Raw genomic sequence first — 14,702 nt, forward strand, 5'->3', positions numbered from 1 at the left:
TGATTCCCAAGTATTTTATTTTTTTGAGGCTATTGAAAATGGAGTTGTTTTCCTCATTTCCCTTTCAGCTGTTTCGTTGCTTGCGTATAAAAATGCTTTAGATTTATGTGTGTTGATTTTATAGCCTGCTATTTTGCTGAATTCATTGATGAGGTCTAGAAGTTTTCTGGAGGAGTTTTTTGGATCCTCTAAATACAGAATCATGTCATCAGCAAACAGTGACAGCTTAAGTTCCTCTTTTCCTATTTGTATCCCTTTAATTTCTTTAGTCTGCCTAATTGCTCTGGCTAGTGTTTCGAGGACAATGTTGAATAGAAGTGGAGAAAGCGGACATACCAAATAGAGTCCTTTCTCTGCAACTCTATATGACTTGTTCTGAATGACAGTTTGATTTTAACAAGGATGTATTATTTTGCCACTCTGGTAACAATTATTGATGGATATTATTAATAGGTTGGCTGTTTTAGTTTTTCAAAGGCTCTCAGACATTTCCTTTTGGTTTTATAAAAGGGCCTTACATCAATGACTACAATGAAATTAATAATTTAGAGCTTCAAATGGCCAATTCATACAAATAAGCCCATTGGATTCTTGCTCTGCTGATAATATCAATTTTTATATGAATTGTTTTTCTATCAGCTGACAAAGATGCTAATGGCTTTGGTATCTATATGGTATAGCCTTACTTATTTTACTGAGATGATATAAAATCAATTGAATTATGCCCCTTAGAACAATTCTGAAATTGGTATTTGTTCTGGACATGTTAATGCAAAACACTTGAATTTTAATTTGATCTTACATACAGTCTTCTAGAAGTGCTTGATTTTCTTCTTTTCTATTGAATTAAGAACTGGAGTTTTCTTATTTAAAGGTATTGAGTTGTTTTGTAGTGGGAATATGTGAGATCATTTCACTTAAACTTTTTTTGCTCTTCTGCTAGAGAACTAAGGTGGTCTTACTGGTATCTCCCCCAACCTAAAAATACCTTATTCAACTTAAGTTTGCTGTTCATTTGAATAAGGGTGACCTGCCTTTAGGATGTTTTCTTTTTTGCTCAAGTGAGAAATGCTGCTAATTGAATCTAAACTGAAAATCAACACTTAGTGTTTTTATTGACATCACAGTACAGGGTCAACCTGGCTTGGCCATTCTTACTGCCTTTTCTAGAAGCTCTGTAGGAGCTGCAAAAGAATGAGCAAAGTATTTCTATATCTTTGAACAAGGTACCAAAATAAAAGACTAAAGAAAAATCAGAGGGAAGATAAGAAATAAATTTTGTTTACAGCATATACTCTATTGATGTACAAGAACGGACCTGAGACAGTTGATAAAAAATTACAGATGTAAGTTTCACACAGGGCAATATAAAATGATTAAAAGCAAAATCAGCAGTCATCAGAAAGAAGAGGAAAACAAAGTTTGAGAGAATTCCCCAAATCAAATATTAAATTTCCCTGGATTTTTCTAATGTGGTAGCAAAAAATGGAAACATGACAGGTTCACTATCTTTTTCTTTTTTCTTTTTCTTTTGTACCAGGGATTGAACCCACTGAGCCACATCCCCAGACCTTTTATATTTCATGTTGAGACAGGGTCTTGCTAGGATCTCACTAACTTGCTGAGGTTGAATTTGAACTTACAATCCTCTGACCTCAGCCTCCCCAAATGCTGGGATTATAGGTGTGTGCCACCACACCCAGCAAGGTTCACTGTCTTTTACAGAGAAGGATTGCAGGAGAGAGAATTTTCTTGAGGCTTAATCTAGGAAAAATTTAGAGGGTGTGTTCATATTTGAATGATTTTGAATAAAGTGGCCTGATTCAAATGCCACCTCTTTCATAATGTCTTCTCTTGTTTCTCTGTCTTCCTTTTCTCTTTTCTCCTCTAACACTGTACTATATGTTGGAGTCTGCCAGTAGCGGGTTTAAATCCTGACTTTACTATATATTTACTTGTGAGATCTTGGTAAATCTCTTATTCTGTCCTCTCAGATAATCATAACTGTGCTTAATTAGTAGCAACAATTAATATTATAATTTTTTACCAATGTCTAATTATCACATCTCTTGTTAAAATGAAGCTTATTTCCCAGTGCTCAGTACTCAGTAGATATCACCCTGGTAATTTTTTATATTTTCAGGAAGTAGTCCCCACATTCCACCCTCAACTTGTCAGGTTTCAAACCATGGGACATCAGTCATAGATAATGAACTCTAATAATTATACTCATCTTTAGGTTCTTTGCTCTTTCAAAAAGTAGCCCAGAGGCAAGCCTAACATATCCAGGAGAATATGAGGAATATTAAATGTGGTAGTGAGATTGTTTCGCTCTGCTACTGATACATGTTTATATCAGATTTCATTAATCATATTGTGTTGCTGAGTTATTATTCTTTTGATGTGCCAGTTAACTCAAAGCAGAAGGTAGGAAAAACAAACCGGGTAGTCAAGAGCCAGAAATTATCTCTGCTGTTGGCAATCTCCTCTCCAGGGCAGCAGTCCTTGGGGTAGAGTTTGGTCTGCCATTTATTCAGTGGGAAAATCAATTTGCTTCTTGGTCTCACTTCAAGAGAGAGCATTAGAAGCCTAAAATACTGTCTCTGGTGATGACCTTTGGATTTGCCTGTTTTGCTTGGGTGAAGGTTCTTCTTTGTAGATCACTTGTGTGTTTCATAGGAAGAGTCACACACTGACTTTCCAGTGAGATTGATGTTACATACTGACAATTCTGCTTTGATTAAAACATCCATTTCCTATTGGTAAGACAAGAAATATTACATCTTAATATATTGCAATAAAGAGCATTTGTTTTTCCTAATGTACACTCCTGTATGAAATGAAAAAAATGTAACTGAAGGGAGATAATTTTTTCTTTGGCTAAATAAATGAATAAGATTGTGATTCTGGGCTCACTTTCATGTCCTGAGTCAATGGGTCTCCAATTTAGGTGGAGGTAGAGGGTTGGCAGGGATAAATAATCTGTTTTTTTTTTTTTTTTTAGATCACTGAAGTAGGGAAATTGGGCAAAGCAGTAAGCCTAAGTGGGCAAGAACAAGGAAGAAATTTCATGTGTCTGAGCATAAATGTAGGTGACATAGTGTTTTATTGCCCATCATGGATAAGGATCACGTGTCTAGGGAGAGTGGGAGCAAGGGATTCCTGCAGGGGAGGCAGAAGCACATTATGACTTTGGCTCGTGAATTATCTTTAGTCTTGTTTCTTAGAAACCATAGAATTGAGAATTTTTATTGTTTATATGGCAGGCACTAAAATTGTCTTCTGAAGAAAGCCCCATTAGTAAGATATTTCTTAAATTTTTAGAAGGTCTTTTATCAGTTAAACAAAGGGGAAAACTTTGACAAGTTTTCTACTAGATTGCCAAATGGGAATCAAATAGATATTTTTGAGTCTATTTGAGCTGATTAGTTTGGTTAACTTGATTAGTAATTCCAAGTTCAGATGAAATGAGAAGCTTTTTAAAAGTTCAGTTACCAAGGCCCCATGTGGGACATGTGAAATCAGGAATTCTGGGGCTGATGAATTTGAGTCTGCAGTTAAAGCTTCCTTGGGTGATTTTCACATAGTCTTTCTGAAGAAAGTTTGAGAAACATTTGGTTAGAGCATGTGGTTAAGGACGTTTGCTCTAGTTACAGACTACTTTATCGATGAATAGAGAAACAGAAAGAAAACCAATGTACAAAATAACAGTAATGGTTCCTTGTGAGTGAATGAACACCAATGACTATTTAAAGGCATTGAAGCCAGAATTAAGAACAGGTAGTTAGTGTAGAAATAGGGGATCGGGTCAAATTGAGGAAATGGAGGCCATAAAGCCATCTGCCTCTGGAAGTTGGAGACTGCCCCTGGAAGAATGGAATGTCAAGGATCTCCGGATGCCATTGATTACCAAATTTACCTGCCTTTATCAAGGACTGCAAGCAAGGAGCTGCTAATTGGTGCCCCCTGGGCCCTTATCTGCCTGAATCACCCTGGTCCTCCCCATGCCCATGGTTTCTCACTTAATGAAAAACCAGGCCTAGTCACATAGGCAGGAAGGAGGGGGAGAGAACTGTAGAATAAAAGAGACTTTAACCTATGAAAGATGTAGGGTGAGCACACTTCATGGGACTTTTAGAACATCAGCCATGGCCCCCTTCTTCCTGCCGGGAGAAGTCTGTATTATTACCTTTAAATAAAACCTGCTTAATATGTTTGCCTTGGCATACTTCTCTAGTGTTCAATCTTCAACATTAGAAGGAGCAGAACTTGTCACCGGTAAACGGCGGTATCAACATTAAAAGAACAGATTAAAAAAAAATCGATTAATATTGAAGACAAATTACTATCTCAGAATGGGAGATTTTGGTTTAATTCAAAATATTATTGCCTACAATCCATCAGTTACTGTGCTAGTATCTATGAAATATAAATATAACTTTTAATTATTTTGTTGAATTTATGATTCAATCACTCTTATGAAAAGATATAATTATACTTTTGGAATATTGTGGAAGTCCTGAGATTATGAGATCACCTATTCTCTTTATCAAAAAGTGCAGGTTGCCTTATTTAATTGAATTGATGGAAATCAAAAACACATTTGTGAACATACTTACGGTAGGCAATGGTGATGCTCAAAGCCTGACCTCTTCTCCTTTTCCCTTTGTCTGACTCTGATTGAGGAGGCTGGACAAACAGATCTGAATATTCTTTGTTTCTGGATGGGCCCATGTGACCCAGGTCTGGCTGATGAGAAGTAAAGAGAAGTGTTATGAAGTGTTCTGGAAAAGAGATTTCTAGATCAGAAAAAGGACATGAGTTGCCCCCACACTGCTTCCTGCTTCCTTCCTTTGATAATATGTTACTTAGAGTCAGTGTGACCACTTGTTTCCATGGGAAAATACCTAGAGAACTCCAGTTACCAATTTGGAGACCTGACACTATTAAGACACTTGTACTAGGGTTGTACTAGGGCCCCAAATTTCCTCCTTCTCTGTAAGAAAAGTGCATCTTATATTGTTTAAGCTAGTATTTGTTGGTTATGTCTATTTGCTGTTAAAAGAATTCTTAACAGATACAATACAATGCAGGGCAATATTAACTGTTGGCTTTATTTTAACCTTCAAGATTTTGAAAAAGTTCTTAACTCTCTTTTCTGACTCAGGATATGGAATAAGATGGCATCATGGTTAAATTTGTTTTTTGTCTGTTCAATTTCCATTTCTCATTTTTTTGGTATTATTAACCTGATTTCTCCTTGTGAGCTACCCCTTTTCTACCCCAGATCCTTAGGTTTTGGTGGTGATGACCCTACTCTAGACATATGGACGGGATATGAATTTTGGGCTTCACAAATCAGGACATTGCACCATGTGGTATTGTTTTGCTTTAAGGATGGAACCAAGAAACAGAGTGAGATAGATCCTGTTGGCAATGGTCAAACCCCTTGACTGGGCAAGGCCTAAAGCTTGGTCTAAATTCAGAAATGACTGTATAAACAAATAGATTGTTTTTAGCAAGGGTAGTTTGAGTTAAATTTCTGATATTAGCAACCAAAAGAGAGATAGTCCCTGGAGCCACAACATTTTCATGATCAATGTCATCTTTATTGGAATATTCTTACAGAAGCCAGATGGCCACAAATCAGGGATATTGTAAAGGGAATTCCAATTCTGAGTAGGAAGTTAAAGTAAATGACCACTAAGTTCTCTTTCAATTCTTAAGTTAAATGATTCCATAAACATCCCAGGCCTGTAGGGATATGGTAATGGGAGGAGCATGGTGCCCTGAGGGATGGCAGCAGAAGATCTGCTGTTGCATAGTAAGAGCTTGTTAAATGCCCAATGAATCAAAGGAAGTGTGGGAATTTTGGCTTCATGGAAATAACAGCAGACTATTAGGCGGTAGACACAGACTCTGATCCTATTTCAGAACTGAATCCTACATTAGACCCTGGCTAGATAGATTGACCCCACCAAGTCATTGTTGACTCAGTAAACTCATTAGTTAAATGGGAGTAGAATTTCTTGGTAAAGGAAATCTTGGGTGAAGAAAAATGGAATGGCAGGGGAAAACAATGTTTATTGAGAATCTACTGTGAGCCAAGCATTGTGCTAGATATTTTGCTTTTCATTATTTTTATTGTTAACAACAATGAAATGAAGAACATGTGGTGATCTGATTTTTTTTAGATGAATCAATGGAAGCATATGCAGGCTAACTAAATTTACCAGAAGTTATATAGCAAATGAATGGATGTGCGAGGCTTTAAATGCTATACCTCTTGAGATCATGACTGAGTTTCTGTTTGCCATGCCTTGCTAGTTTAAACCCCTTATTTTACAGACTTGCTTAAGGTTGAACAAAGAGTGGGTGACAAATCTGGCAGTAGCCCTCATGTTTCCAGGCATTCATAGACTCTGCTAATGACTTCTGCACTGCCTGTCTTATTAGAATTATTGTTTGAAATCAGACAATGGCTAGGGAAGTGATTTGAAGGGTGTAATGTGCTGTACAACATCATTTGGAAACCTGAGCTTGAAAGCTCTCAGATCTGTTTTTCTTTTATTTCCCTTTCCATCATTAGTCTTTGCTTCAGTGGGGTTTTTTTCTTTATTTCAGAGTGGTTATCTCAATAAGACTGACACTGTAGCAGTAAATTCTGAACTCCTAACTTCTCAACTTTTCCCATAGAAATTGGCTTAAATGAGTTTGGTGGCTTATTTTTTCTCACAGAACAAAAACTATGGACATAGGCAACTGTGAGTTGAATTGGTGGCTTTGGGATGCTAAGAAAATAATTTTAATGAATCTTTAAAAATTTTGTTTAAACTGATGACAAGTCTTCTGTTGCTTGAGGGTTCAGTGATATTGCAGCTGACTCAAGTTGAACAACTGATGAACCACAGTAATTGTTTGAGGGGTGGGCAATTCACCCAAGTCAGGTTAGAGAGAGCCCTTCCTTAGGATAATTCGAAAGTGAGCTGGTAAAGAAATATTTTCCTCCATATCATATGGGTACACCTACAGCAAGGGAGTTTGAGAAATGAGTACTCAGTAGGTTTCCAGTCTCTGAGTAGAAAATGATGTTATAGACATTACTAATTATCCCATTCTCTACATCCCAGGTACATCCTTGCCCTATGAAGGTAAATGTGGTCAAGTGTGTAGTTTTCAACATGGTGTACACAACACATGTCATTTTTAGGTCAAAGCTTTCAGGAGCCATTGTGTGTCTCTATTCTTCCAATCTATATCAAAGCAAACACAAAAACACATTACTGTGAGGATGCCATAAGACTGAATTGGCCTGTGTCACTGAGCTCTGGTATAAAGGACTGTTGGGAGAAGAGTTGCCTAGAATTGCAATGGACTAGCATAAGTGGGAAATAAAGTCTTTTCCTTAAATCACTGGAATGTGGGGTTGTTATCACAGCATAACTTAGCCTATCCTCATTAATATAGAAAGCAAGATAAAAGTAAGGTGGGTTGGAAGCAATTATTGCGTGAGTAGATTTTCAGTGTCTGCCAAAGTTGGGTAATGAAGTTCTTAATTAAACTATGTGATAGAATGAAGTGGAAGTGGTAGAATGGCTAATAGAGACAGGACTACATAGGCATTGCTGTGAGCCTCACTAACTCCACTGAATACTTGAATCTACTATAGTTGTCCAATTCTCCTTTATATTACATTATTGCAGAAAATACTAAGCACCTTTTCTGTGCACTTTCTAGATTCTTGGAACATCATGGCCAGGAAGATAGACATGATCTCTGCTCTCATAAAATTTCAGGGAACCAAGCTGCTGATTAATTAATTACAAGCGTGTTAAGTCTCCAAAGGACAGTGTGTTGAAATCTGTAACATATGGAGTCATGTAGGCCATGGGATCAGGGAATGCTCCCTAGAGAAAATGATATTTGAACTGGAATCCATTGAATGAGAATGTATTATCTAGCCTTCTAGAAGGGAATGGAGGAATTCTGTAGATAAGAGAGAACAATAAGGGCTCAAGTACAAGCTGACAAACTTCATGGCACATTTAGGAACCAAGGGAAGGCTTATAGGGACAGAAGATGCAGGGAATCGAAAGTAACCTGTAGACCAGTTACAGTTCTTGATTCGGTTGGATATTTCCTCCAATCTCTTGATCAATTATTGAGCTTCCTACTCTTGTACCCTATGATCAGTCTCCCTTTTTCTGGTAAATCCACAAGAACATATGCACACACACTTTTCCTAGTTCTGCTTCTCAGAATGCATTCAGCCCTAGGCTGCTTGATTTCTTCCTTCCTGTAATTCTTTGATTTCCTTTTATCTCTCCCTCTTTATTTCCTTCTCATTACCCCTCTTCATTTCCCTCTTTAATCAGTACAATATTCAGCCTAGGTCTTTGAATGTCACCCTTTCTGGTGAACACATCATCTAAAAATCCATTCTCCTTTCAGGGAATTTTCAGTCCTCGAAGGTCTTACTCAGGGTTTCTGATGCTTTCTGGAGAAGAGCATTCACTCCTTTTGCTGGAGAATGTGGGCTCTCCCTGCAAGTCTGGTTGACCAGATTCCTTCAATCCTTCTAATTTCACTCTCTTGAAATCCAATAGAACTAGGTGGCTGTATTCTTTGAACCCTTTTCTCACAATGCCAAATTCAATAATATCACCTGGCAGAGCTAAACCACCTCTGAACTTGTTTGGGTTTCTCTGATTTCATAGCACATATAGTTTCGGTTTGTTTGATTTCTTGTGGAGAATTTAATAACAGCTGTAATCTGAATTTTGTAAGGAAAACTGAATTCAAATTACTTGTGTATAACAAATACCATCACCCTGCTAAATTGCTATTTATATCAATAAATATAAACTCAGATACCTTTGGTTAGGCTGAGTGCAATAATTTTAGGACTCTTATCTAATGCATAAACTAAGAAACTTAAAATGAAAACACTAACTGTGAGGTGGATGAGACAAACTTTAATAAACCACTTTTTAAACTTCATCCATTTCACCTTACAGATCTAAGTAAGAAAATGAGCAATAATATATTACTAGTATCTTCTACATAACATTTCATGAAATGACTTGGCCAGTTGATTGACACATAATGGGTTTGCTTGGAGAGAACTGTGGTACCCAATCAGATCATAGCCCCTGTTCCACCTGGGGATGGAGAGAACTGGATACCAGTTCAGAAAGAAAAAGAACCAGAGCCCAAATGTGTACTCTCAGAATAAGAGTGTCCTTTGGTAAAATACCATACCAAGAAGCCTCAAGTAACTTTTGTCATCCTATCCATGTCTAATTATAAGAGATCTTAAGATGTAAGACCTGTTTTTACCAGGACAGTGCTTCAGCTATTTGATAACAATATTATCTGAGGAGGACATTCTGAAGTCTTTCTTGATCTGACTACCTAAGAAAGCCTTCACTCTAATTAAAAAGATTATTAATATTATTATTATTATTAGTAGTAGTAGTAGTAGTATTGGTATTTTCTTCTTATTCTGAAACTGGAAACTTTTTTCAAACTAATTTTTATTGAACTTTCACTGCCTTTCTTTTCTCTTGACCCAACTCTCCCACAAAACTGTTTAAAACATTTTTTCATCAAACCTGATATGTTAAACCATCGAAGGCTCCCTGGCTCGAGTGGAGTTGAAGATCCCCAAACCCCACATGTGCAGTCCCACTTGTCCTTCTATTCCTGCAGTGGCTCCTGAAGGGCCCCATTGTACCTCTAACACACTGAAAGCATCATTTAAAATCCACATCGTTCCAAAAGAATAACAAAAGCAATTCAACAATCTGTTGGCTAACGGGAGTTCCCTTCCCTATAGTTGGGCTAGATTTCTTGGGTTTTGATTCCCCACCTCTGGCTGCAATGCTAAAAATGTGTCAAGGTCCCCCAGACAACATGTTTTAGTGATGTTGGAACATTAGCTGGATCTCAGTTTTATACCTTGCTTTTCAAGTTCTGGTTGAGTTCTCCCGAGACAATGTTTACCAGAAAGAGCCAAAGGCTGAGTAGCAGTTAAAACCTGACATATTGAAAACCAAAGGAAACCGAAGGCAGCAAATGTCAAGGTATTGATTGAGTCTTGAAATGCATGTGTATGTCTTAAGTCTAAAATTTGAAAATAAAGTGAAGGGAAAGAAGACAAAAATCTCCAAAAAACTCACCTCCTCCTGGATATCATTCAGGGTTGTTTTCACCCAAGTATTAAAGAATTCAAAATACTAAATAATTTCCAAGTGTCCATGATATGTAATGGACTCTCATTTTGTACAGTAATGAGATATCATTAAGTTCAAATGTACAATACTATGTCACTGGTATAGACCCTATCCCATTTTTGGTGGGAGGATAGGAGGGGTTGTATTAAAAGAGTGGAAAATAATGCATAACCTTAGAGTTTTGTTTCTTTCTTGCCTTTCCTCTCCTCTCAAAACAGAAGAAAAACTGTTTGGAATATGATATTAGATGAGTGGAGGTTTTCTTTTAAAACTAAAATACCCCTGGGTATTTATTTTTCTACTCTCTCGGGACCTTGACATCATGATAAAAAAAAGGTCTCTTGATTTTATAAGTTAATTAATTTAATGCCTAATGAAGTGGACTAATATGTTTGGCAACTCTTGTGTTTTGTTAAGCACTCAACATAGAAGCATCAAAATCCTATTTAGCTTTGTAAAACATAGCTTTTCTTTTTCCCAGGCTACAAACCTGTGATTATCTCCTAAACATTCCATCTCAGAAAATATTCCAGTGTGGTAACTTTCTCTTCCTTTTTTTCCCCCGTTTGCTAGTATTGGAGAGATTTTCAGCAGTCTCAGAAGGCTAATCAACTTTCTCTGCATGAATGAATATAATCTTCTTACATTTTAAAGCTTATTCCAATCTAGAAAAATCTATTTTCAATCTACTATATTTGGACCTGTATGAAAGCTACAACCTTGTTACAACATAAAATGCTTTTCTCAAGGTGAGCATAGTTAGTGAATTGAACAAATTCATGAGAAAATAAAAGCAAATTTGTATTTGGGCTCATTCATTTTATGAAATTAATTCAAAAGTATTTATCATATGCCTATTATCTACATGAACCTGTGCTAAGAACAGCATTAAACAAGGACAATTTATGCCAACAAATAATTTACCATCTTTTTGACCATCTTAGTCTGTTTGTATGCTATAACAAAATAACTGGAACTGGGTAATTTGTAAAAAACATAAATTATTTCCTCATGACTCTGGAGGCTGGGAAGTTTAGGGTACCACTGGGTTAGGTGAAGCCTGCTCCTCACAGATGGTGCCTTCAAAGTATCCTTACATGACAGAAATGACAGAAGGTCAAAAGGAGACAAACGTTGTTCTCTTAGAGGGCAAATGGGAAGAAGAACTAAAGGGACCTAAGCAATTTCCCTCAGTCCCTTTATCAGACACTAATCCACTCATGAAGGCTCTGTTAATTATTTCCCAGAAGATCTCACATCTTAATATGAGCATAATGGAGACTAAATGTCAACACATGAATTTTGGGGGACATTCAGACCACAGCACCAACAGTGTGCATTTGTGTTTGGGTTGGCACAGGAGAGTGTTTAAATGTAACACTAGATTAAATGGATTATTGACTATATGATCAATCTCAAGTAATTATAAGCTAAACCTTACTCTTTTGAATGATTTCCTACTGTTTAAGAATCAGTTTTTGTGTCTGACTCTTAATGGCAGAGGATGAAATAAGCTGGCTTTGGGCTAGCATTCAACTGGTTTGCAATTGATAGCCACGCCAGTAGCCACAGTTGTTTGTGTTGGTGGGTGAATACCTCTGTCATATCAGATGTGATATATTTTGAACATCACCTCTGACTGTGTATCATTTTTCTTGGGTCAGGAGAGGTGCAGGATTTATTTGAAAGGCTGTTGAACTGCTGTTATGTACGGCAATATGTTTTATTTCAGGAAATTTCTTTTTAGAAGAATTTAGGGCAGCCATAATTTTTGAATTTCTAAAAGAAATATAAAATCTCACACTGAAGAAAAATACATTGAGAAATTTACCCCTGTACTGTTTTGTTAGATCAGATTGACTTATTCTCTGTTGTTGGTAAAACCACTCTCTACTCTCTCCATCTTTCTTCTGCTCCCCTTTCACTTGCTTTCCTCACTTCTTTCTAGGGGGAACTTGAACTTGAAAACTGAAAATTTGCCTCTCTGGGCCTCAGTTGCTTCATCTATAGAATGGGTGTGAATGTTATAGATATGAATTTTACAGGTTGCAAATGCTATAATTTCACTTTCCTTTTAAAAAGAGATCAGTTTTCATCTCAATCTCAGTACCACTTGGTGAAAAGATTTAATCCTGACACTTGAGTACTTTAGTTCTTTTACTGCCACTTTATGTTTATGAATAATGAGCATAGGGTTTTAGCTTTCCTCTTCTCCCCAGATTCAGTGGTGGGAAATGTATGCTTTAAGTGCATTTAGGTTATCATTCCAGGAGGATGTAGCCGTGGCTGGCTTTTTGTGTTAGCTTATCCTGTCTGTCACTGGTCCCTGGCATCCGGACAGCTCTCAATCAGATTTCCATGCCTTGGGTCTGGCTACACTCTAATTCTCAGTTCACCCTGGTATTTGTGCTCATTTGCTTTCATCTTGGCCTTGGTCTCGAGTTCCATGCATGCTCTTGACCCTGGGAACACTGAAGGGTTTTGCTAAGCTCTTGTTCATGGTAATTTTTCCTCCACTATTTTACTATAAAAAATTTCTAATATACCAAAATGTTAAAAGGATTTGATGTTGAATACCCATGCTCTTGGCACTTAGATTCTATAATTAATGTTTTACTAAACTTGTTTTATCAAATGTCTATTCATTTTCCCACAGGTAGAATATGGGCCCACCGAAGATGTCCATGTACAAGTCCTTGGTAGCTATGTTTGTTACCTTACATGGCAAAAGGGACTTTTCAGGTGTGATTATGTGAAGATGAGATGGAAAAATTGAGATGGGAAGATTATCTTGTATTATCAGTTGCATTTGTTGTAATCCCAGGATTCTTAAAACAAGGAAGTTTGCCAACAGTGGATACAGGGTGAGATATTTTGAGAACACTACTACTGACTTTGAAGGGAGAGGAAGAATTCATGAACCCAAGTGTGGGCTAAGCCTCTCAAAGCTGGAAACGACACAAAATTCTCCCCCAGGTCTTTCAGAGGAGTATGGCTCTGTCCATCCCTTGATTATACCCCAATAAAATTCATTTCAGACTTCTGATGTCCACAACAGTTAACTAATATCAATGTGGATTTTATTTGTGGGGGGATAGAAAATTTTATTTCAATTCTCAGATTTATTTTGTACATAATATAGAAGTTGTAAATACAAATTCAGCTGCATAATGTCAATTATCCTATTTAGTTACATAGAACATGGCTCACCTAGTATTTGACAAACAGTGGAAACTATCAATTAACATAATCAAGTTACACACACACACACACACACACACAGCAGTGGCAGCAGCTGTCAGAGTTCAAAGGATTCAGTTTCTCAAGAGAGGAATTTAATTTTTTTATCTGAAAAATCTGTTTATTCTTTTTTTAAATCAGTTCTTAGTTATACATGACAGTAGAATCAATTTTGATAAAATTATACAGGCATGGAATATATCTTGTTCCAATTAGGACCCATTCCTGTGGGTGGACATGATAGTGGGATTCACTTAGGTATTCTTGTATGGGTACATGGGAAAATATTATTAGATTTTTTTCTGTCTTCCCTATTCCCACCCACCTCCTTTCCTTTCGTTCCTCTTTATCTAATCTATTGAACTTCTCTTCTTCCCCTCCTCTCCTTTATTGTGGTTTAGCTTCCACATATCATCAAAAACATTCAACCTTTGATTTTTGGGGGATTGGCTTATTTTATTTAGCATAGTAGTCTTCAGATCCATCCATTTACTGGCAAATGTCATCAAGTCGTCTCTATGGGTAACTAATATTCCATTGTGTATATACCACAATTTCTTTATCCATTCATCTGCTGATGGGCATCTAGGTTGGTTCCATATCTTAGCTATTGTGATTTGTAGTGCTATAAACATTAATGTGGCTGGTGCTCTTTTAAACCACTAAATATGTGATAATTTCTTACAGCAGCACTAGGAAGCCAGGGCACCTTCTATCCATCTGTCAATTCATCTCCTTAAAAATGTTCTGTACACTTGAAAATAAGTTGCAGACACCGTATTCTTCCTCCTCTAAGATATAAGCATGCCTATCACAGTGAGTTCAGTATTTGTTGATGGTTCTTTTTTCTTTTGAGGTGAAATTAACATATAATTTAATGATCTAACATTTAGTGTATTTTTTCATTTATTCCATAAAAATAGCTAAACTTCTGAAACTATACTCACTGAAAGAAGGAATACAATCTTCTTCACCTCAGGAAGTTGCTTCTTTTTCTTCCCTCTCCAGGTGTTGGGGGCTGCAGACCCCATCCTAGCCTGGCTTTCAGGATTTCAGTGTGGCCCAAATGCCGAGACAGTGGTTTGCAACATCAAGGACTTCAGTGCGGAACCTGGCACTAAGCCGGGGCAACCTGGTTTGCAACAAACAGCTGACAAGGACTTCCACACTGGCGCTGAGCCGGGGCGGTCTGGTTTGCAACATCAAGGACTTCCAGTCTGGCACTAA

General features: G+C 37.1%; 1 long non-coding RNA gene across 1 annotated transcript in view; it reads left to right on the forward strand.

The window, feature by feature from the left end:
• Positions 1-13,093, forward strand: part of LOC124985930 (uncharacterized) — a 57,453-nt gene extending 44,360 nt beyond the window's left edge. The window contains exon 3 of the long non-coding RNA XR_007108895.1: positions 12,892-13,093. This is a non-coding gene — a long non-coding RNA (uncharacterized LOC124985930). The remainder of the gene's footprint in view (positions 1-12,891) is intronic.
• The last annotated feature ends 1,609 nt before the right edge of the window (positions 13,094-14,702 follow it).

Source organism: Sciurus carolinensis, chromosome 5, assembly GCF_902686445.1.
Source record: "Sciurus carolinensis chromosome 5, mSciCar1.2, whole genome shotgun sequence".
NCBI classification, from domain to species: Eukaryota; Metazoa; Chordata; class Mammalia; order Rodentia; family Sciuridae; genus Sciurus; species Sciurus carolinensis.